Genomic DNA, 8,158 nt, shown 5'->3' on the forward strand with positions numbered 1-8,158 from the left:
AATTTGGGTTCTCCAGTAACACTCTGTACATAGCTCTTTATTGATACTTGTAAGATTATATACGATTCTTTTGTCAGTTTCCCTCACACATATATATGAGTTTGAGGTCAGGGATTATCATGTATTTATCTTTGAACTCCCCACTCCAAGCTCACAGCATGAAATGAATTAGTGTATGCTAGATAATTTCTTTTAAGTAGTGAGAACTGTGGTTCTTCAAAAAAAAATTTTCAAACACCCGATTACAGCATTAGTTCTCACCAGCTATACTCACTTTGCAAGGGGTGTCATGAGGGAATATACTATCAAGGTAACAAGCATCCTTGTAGTCTTTCTCTTTTCAAAGAAGTGGCATATCGTTCTCAAAGTAAACCTTGGAGGTAAAATACCCATGTATCCATGCAAGAGATGAGGAAATGAGGCTCAGAGAGGCCAAGTGACTTACCCAACTCTCACAATGAGTTACTGACAGTGGCAAAACCAAAACACAGTTTCCCAATTTTCAATCCAATGCCCCATTTACTGGGCAAGGGATTTTCAAAGTCAGCTTCAAGAAACCTTAGAACAGGCAATCCCAGGTGCGCCTAGGTGACTCAGTTAGTTAAGCATCTGCCTTCAGCTCAGGTCATGACCTCAGGGTCCTGGGATCGAGCTCCCCATTGGGCTCTCTGTTCAGTGGGGAATCTACTTCTCCCTCTCACTCTCCCTCTGTGCTCTAAGAAATAAATAAAATCTTCAAAAAAAAAAAAAGAAAGAAGAACAGGCAGTCCCTCTTCTCCTCCTACCACACACTATACACACATTTTGTCAGACTAACTCTACTTTTGGCTGATATATTTAATTCATAATAATATTTTGCTTGGGGTAGGGATAGGGGAAGCAAGAAGACAGGTTACTCCTTCTTTTAAAAATATGAGAAACAGGGGCGCCTAGGTGGCTCACTGGGTTAAGCCTCTGACTTCGGCTCAGGTCATAATCTCAGGGTCCCGCACTGGGCTCTCTGCTCAGCGAGGAGCCTGATTCCTGCCCCCCTCTCTGCCTGCCTCTCTGCCTGCTTGTGATCTCTTCCTCTCTGTCAAATAAATAAATAAAATCTTTTTTAAAAAATAAATAAACAAACAGCATGGAGGTTCCTCAAAATGTTGAAAATAGAACTGCCCTATGACCCAGCAATTGCACTATTGGGTATTTACCCTAAAGATACAAACGTAGTGATCCAAAGGGGCACGTGCACCCGAATGTTTATAGCAGCAATGTCCACAATAGCCAAACTATGGAAAGAACCTAGATGTCCATCAACAGATGAATGGATCAAGAAGATGTGGTATATATACACAATGGAATACTATGCAGCCATCAAAAGAAATGAAATCTTGCCATTTGCGACAACATGGATGGAACTAGAGCGTATCATGCTTAGCGAAATAAGTCAAGCAGAGAAAGACAACTATCATATGATCTCCCTGATATGAGGAAGTGGTGATGCAACATGGGGGCTTAAGTGGGTAGGAGAAGAATCAATGAAACAAGATGGGATTGGGAGGGAGACAAATCATAAGTGACTCTTAATCTCACAAAACAAACTGAGGGTTGCTGGGGGGAGGGGGTTTGGGAGAAGGGGGTGGGATTATGGACATTGGGGAGGGTATGTGCTTTGGTGAGTGCTGTGAAGTGTGTAAACCTGGTGATTCACAGACCTGTACCCCTGGGGATAAAAATATATGTTTATAAAAAATAAAAAATTAATTAAAAAAAGAAATAAATGTAAATTTAATTTTCAAAATAAATAAATAAATAAATAAACAAAATAAAAATATGAGAAACAAAACTACATCATCTACAATTTTCACAGGTAATTCATTTAATGGGTCAAGGGGTGTTAGAACAGTATTATTAGGATAATAGTACATAGGAAGACTTGGTTTTTTGAGAATAGTCCAAAATGAAGGGCAGTCATGACAAAGGAATCTAGCAATTGCGCATCTTTCTGACTCCACGCTTCAGATTATCAACCCACGCTTCAGATTATCAACCCTGAATCTTTATTAGCCTCCCTCACCTTTTACTCACTGACAATGATTTTACTCACTGACAATGACTGATCACAGTCTTATCAGTCCTCAATTTAGCATTAGTCCCTAACTACTTCTGGCAGTAAGAATTATTATAAAGACAGCCCTGACCATAAGAAGGGCAAGAATGCTCGGAACCTTTGGTAATAGCAGCACATTTGCTATTTTGACTGTATTTACCACTATTCCCACACAGAGAAACAAACAATTGACTCTTTTAGAAAACTAATCTCTCATTAGATTCCCCATAAGGCAACTGGGTCAATGGATCACAATGTCTTGGAATTCTAGAACCTGGCACAACATGCTTGAAGGGACTTCCCAGATCATTTAGTCTGGTCTGTTCATCAGACAACATGGGGACATGCGGACACTGAGGGCCCCCAGGTCCTAGATGTAATTCCCTTTTTTCAACTTAGTTGAAGCTATAAAGGGAGAGAATGGAACAGAAGATGAAAAAACAAAATGTGTCGTAACGTATCAGCTTCAGAGGTTCATTTCTGAGACTGCTGTGACACATAGACTACAGATGATTTAAAGGACAAAGGTAATCTGTAGCTGAGGAAACTATCTTTGTGATGACCACTCAATACCCAATCTCTGCCATGTTAATCATTTGCTGATACCCATATTAGATATCCACAGTCTCCATAGAAAGAGGATATTTCAAATCTTGGCATCAGTTAGGATATGACAGGTATAAAATGGTCATGCCAAGGGGTGCCTGGCTGGCTCAGTTGGTAAAGCATGTGACTCTTGTTGGGGTTCTAAGTTTGAGCCTCACATTGAGTGTAGAGATTACTTAAAAAATAAAATCTTTTTAAAAAATGGTCATGCCAAGCTCCAAATTTTACAAACTCACTGTCCTCTAGGGTTCCCCTGTGAATTTATTTGTGAATCTCTTAGGCTTATACTTCTTTTAGCCTTTCCCTAGAAGAGACATGTTCTGTTATCACCATTTGTGTACCTTAAGTTTCAGGTTGTTCCTTTAAAGAAGGATACAATATGGTTTCAGAATACTTTGTTATCCTTCTATGAAATATACTCTACTGATTTCTTCCTCTTAGTATTTCAAATTCCAGATGTATGAACCTTCTTCACCCAAGGCAACCTAACAGAGTAGAGCAATGAATTACGGACATTTGTTTCATTCATGTCTAGCTGCTACTTATATAGTCTCTCTCCCTGATATCCTGGTGGTGGATTCATGTTCAGGATAAAGGATTTGAGAGAGAAAGAGAGAGTCAAAACTAATGAATGCATTTTCAAAATGTTACTAATACTATTTTTTAATGTTATCCCTCAACCAAGAGATAACCACTTAGGACTAAAACTAAAAAACAGTTTTCATTTCTTCCCTTTACTCTTCCTTGAAGGTGTACGGCCTATCTAACATCCCCATTTGCTATCTCCCTAACCATTTGGGAAATGAATCTAAAATGAAAAGAAGCAATCCCCTACCCCAGGGTGAGGGTGGGTACTTTCTGATTATCTTTGGAAGGTTTCTTGGGGCCATATTTTTGTTTCAGCTTCTCTCAGGGGACAAGACAACTCTAATTTTTATTGGAAAATCTATTTCTTTTTCCTGTCATTCCTTGAGTTTCTCCTCTCTGGTTTACTCAGGGGTACACCTTGGAGACCTGTTTGCCTTATTAGGTCCAGCCTCATAATGTTTAGAAATGGATTATTTCCTGAATGTCCTTTTAAACATCCTCCACCCTGCCATTTATCCTCCTCATGAAAGGGTAAAAGTCTAGTGTGGGTCGACATAATCATCCATTCTCTGAGTCAGACTCCTGGTTTTATAGAGGAACTGACCCTGAGATTCAGGCTCTTAGTGCCCTGAAACGTCTCCCTAATTGAGCCCAAGTATGGCAAAATCCTTCACTAGAAATCTGAAGCTATGAAGTGAGTGATCAGTATGAAGAGTGCACTCAGCTGTGAACTCTATTAAGGTACGGATATTTTCTTCATCTGTAACTAAGAGCACAGTGCTTGAAACAATAGACGTGGGCAATAAATATCAGCTGAATGAACAAATGCAAGTGAAAGTAAGTGATTTGGGCTCTGGTGCCAAATCTCTCTGGTTAGAATAATTAATACATTTTCTTGTGTTTTTGGAGGAGTAACTGGTAGCAGGAACAGGTATGAGAGAATATGAATCCACAAGATAACTGGGAGGCTAGGGCTTCTGGTAAGCTGAGGTTGGAGCTCTTTGGGTTTTGTTTGAATAGGTTTTTTGTTATTTTTTAAAAGTCAGTGTTATCTTACTATTTCCTCATTCCATAATCAGAAGCTTTTAAAGTTTTCTTTTTGCCCCTAGATATAAGAACAATCTTGTGAGGATGACTTTCACCTACCAATATTGCCTCATCCCCCTTGGATTCACTCATAAATTTTTGTGGCGCATCTACCACAATATGCCAGGAATAGTACTAAATATACGGGCAACACAGCCTGTATATTTAGTACTATACATAGTACTATGTTTAGTACTAAACATAGCCCTGGCCTCAGAGGGCTTATATTCTAGTGGGGGAGACAAACTTGGACTAAGTTACTAGAGAATAATAAAATGGAGAAAAATGTGGAAGTATTATGGAAATATTTAAGAGAGAGACTTGACCTGGTTGTTGAAATTTGGGGAAGTGATGTCCTGAAAGGCTTCCCTGACACAGAAACATTTAAGGTATGACCTAAAGGGAAAAGTAAGAGGGATGGAACCAGGAAGGACATAAAGGGAAGCACAAGAGAATGAAAGAGCTCAGGAGGAGAGTTTTAAAGAAGGAAGTGTTTTAACAGATTTGCATTTTGCAAAGAATATTCTGAGTGTAGTGTGGGGGGAAAATTGTAGGGAGACAAGAGTAGGACATTAGTTGAAAAGAGTCATAGCTTAAAAAGTGGAAAGTAGTGGGTGCTAGGGGAACATAAAGCAAGGGTACTTAACCTGGAGATCAAGGAAGTCTTCCTGAAGATATGACATTTCAAGTAAGACCTGAAGTCTGGGTTAGCTATGGTGAGAAGTTTGTGGGTGAGTTGCTGAAGAAAGTCTCTGACACAATAACCTTCTGCTTTAGCCAAAGCAGTCCTCATTTTTGTAATGCTCTGGTCCCAATCTGGAATGTCAACTTCCTTTTCCTTCTAGGCAAATCATATCTATCTTTCCAAGGCCATCTCAAATCCTACCTTCTCTGATCATGCCCGGATATAGCTTCAATCACTTCAAAAACCCCTATCCCACGTTTATCTCTTAGCATTTAAAGATAGGCTCTTTAGTATTTTAGTTAACTTATACATACCCTCAAACTCCCTGTAAGACCCTTAAGTTTATGAACTGTCTTCCATTACTTTGGCATCATCCCAGGTACCTAGCCCAGTGGTGGGCACATTAAGTTACTCTTATTAAGTGAATGAACATCTGGCTCAGTCTGTGGAGCATGCAACTCTTGATCCTAGAGTCATGAATTCAAGCCCCAGGTTGGGTGTGGAGCCTACTGGAAAAAAAAAAGAATGAATGAATGAATGAATGAATGAGGCACTATAGTCCCTGCAGAGCTCCTTTAGTAACTCACTATTATCTGTGAAGCTCATAAGGAAAAGGGTCTGCTTTCTCTGAAAAATTTCTGTTACTCGCATTCAAAGACCTAAGATTTTGAAATTGACAGCTCCTTCCCACTGGTCACTGTTTCTCACCCCCTTCCAATCCTTCCCCCCTCTAACCACCACCACCACCTTCTATTGTTTCTTCTGTCTTCTGGTTTTCAGCCAGGATGACAAAATAGTCTAGCTGTCCTCAGAGACTTACACCAGCCTGGACGGCTCTGCAGTGCCATGAAGGGCCAGGACTTTTGTTTACAGCTGGGACCATGGTGAGGTGGTGAGCACAGCTGACAGCCCCACTCTGAAGCAAACATCAATCTTCCTCTGTCCTCCCAGCCAAGTTTCACAGACCAGCTCTATTGAAAGCGCAGCACCCGCCTGGGTCTGACTGACATCCCACCCACAACTCTGGCCTAGGAGAAACTGGGTGAATCTCGGCTTTGTACCTTTTTAGAACTGCCCTTGCTCTCTTCTCTGTCCCCAGTTTCTAATCATGTTACCTCAACCTTCAGAGTTTTAAAAGAACATGTCCTCCTAGGTCCCCACACCCTAAACAATGCCCCACCTCTCCAACCATATCTCACTTCCAGCAGTGTACCAATACCCTTCTTTGCTCAGTGGCACAGTAAATGCACAAGAACCAAACCACACAGTTTTCAATGTGTACTTTATGGAGCCTACCTTTCCAAGCTCAGCAGACAAGTTCCAGGTCCATGGGCATGAGTGTGTGTGTGTGTGTGTGTGTGTGTGTGTGTGTATACTCTTTGCCTTAAGAGTGCTTTCCCATATGGTTTAAAACCTGCAAGTCGGGGTGCCTGGGTGGCTCAGTTGTTAAGCATCTACCTTTAGCTCAGGTCATGATCCCAGGATCCTGGGATCAAGCCCCACATTGGGCTTCCTACTCAGCAGGAAGCCTGCTTTTCCCTCTCCAACTCCCCCTGCTTCTGTTCCCTCTTTCACTGTGTCTCTGTCAAATAAATTTTAAAAATCTTTTTTTAAAAAATAAAATCTGCAAGTTAGATAGGGCGTGGAGTTTTCAAAGAATACTTTTTGAGATTCCAAGTGTGGTCCTCTTTGCCACATATTCAGCTCCCTGGTCCCCTCCTTCCTTAGTAGCTTTTCCCTCTCCAGCACTCACCTGGGATGAGAATGAAGCCTTTTTATAGTACTAGCTCTCTCTTGCCCCCAGGTACCCTTTGCCTGTGATTCTCTGCCTGCTGGCTACCACAGCTTCCATCAATTACCTGATGCCTGGCTTTCCATGGTTTTCAAACTCCCCCTATTCCCGAATGCCCAAGGAATGATACAATTCTTTCAGTAATAGTGGCTGGTTACAGCAGCTTCTTCAGGGGTCTGGTGGAGGGGGACTACAGGTCAGAGGAGATTCTCCTTCTTAGAAGATCTTATCAGAATTTCTGATGCATAGGCCTTTTCCATTTAAAATCTCCCCTCCCCAGATTTTTACATGGCACATCACTACTAAAGCAGTGTACATTCCACCCCACTCCTAGGTTAATTAGTTCTCTTCTAAAGAGAAATCTGTATGTGTTCTCCTCCTCATGACTGGTAAAGCATTTTTTTGTTGTTTTTTTAAATGTTTTATTATGGAAGACTTCAAAAAATACACAGAGGTAGAAAGAATAGTATAACGAACCCCCAAGTACCCATCATAAATCTTCAACAATCTCAAGATGCAGCACTTTAAGCACTACTGGTTTGTCCTCTTTAAAAGACACCAGCTGAAGTTTTCAAAAGACATAGCTTTCTTCATTCCCAGTAAAATGGGGACTGTGGTAGCAGGTTATAAGAATAAACAAGTTATCTCTGGAAAACTGGCTCAAGGCATCCCCTTAAGGCAATCAGATTGTAGGAGTCAACATACGCTGGTAAAAATCAGTCCTCATCTCTGTTGGTTTATGTGTAACATGGATAACTTAACATGATGATTCCAAGTAAAGCTTGTGGTCCACAAAACCACAAATTTCAGTATATTGCATGCTAAACTACTGACTCAGGTAGGGGAAACCAAGACATTATGTGCAGGGTCACCAAGGACTACACTGGTTGGATTTAAGGTCTTAGTCATTTGAAGTAACCTCTTTCTATTAAATGGATGGGTCAGATGAAGCAGGGGAGGGCTGATTATAAGAAGAGAGAGGAGCTAGAACAGAATACCTTAAAAGGATAAGACTTTCCCATGACTATTTCTATCCTTTGTCCTGTCTGTCATAGGCTAGCAAACTAGACTGATGCAGAGTAATTTGCTGAACTGGTTTGTGAAATCCCTATGGAATGAGGCAGCTATAAACAGACTAAAAAAAATTATTATTTAAGAAATACTGGGGCGCCTGGGTGGCTCAGTGGGTTAAGCCTCTGCCTTTGGCTCAGGTCATGATCCCAGCGTCCTGGGATCGAGCCCCGCATCGGGCTCTCTGCTCAGCGGGGAGCCTGCTTCCTCCTCTCTCTGCCTGCCTCTCTGCCTACTT

This window comes from Mustela putorius, unplaced genomic scaffold (genome assembly GCF_011764305.1).
Source record: "Mustela putorius furo isolate JIRA1106 unplaced genomic scaffold, ASM1176430v1.1 tig00003901_pilon_pilon_pilon, whole genome shotgun sequence".
Classification (NCBI taxonomy): Eukaryota; Metazoa; Chordata; class Mammalia; order Carnivora; family Mustelidae; genus Mustela; species Mustela putorius.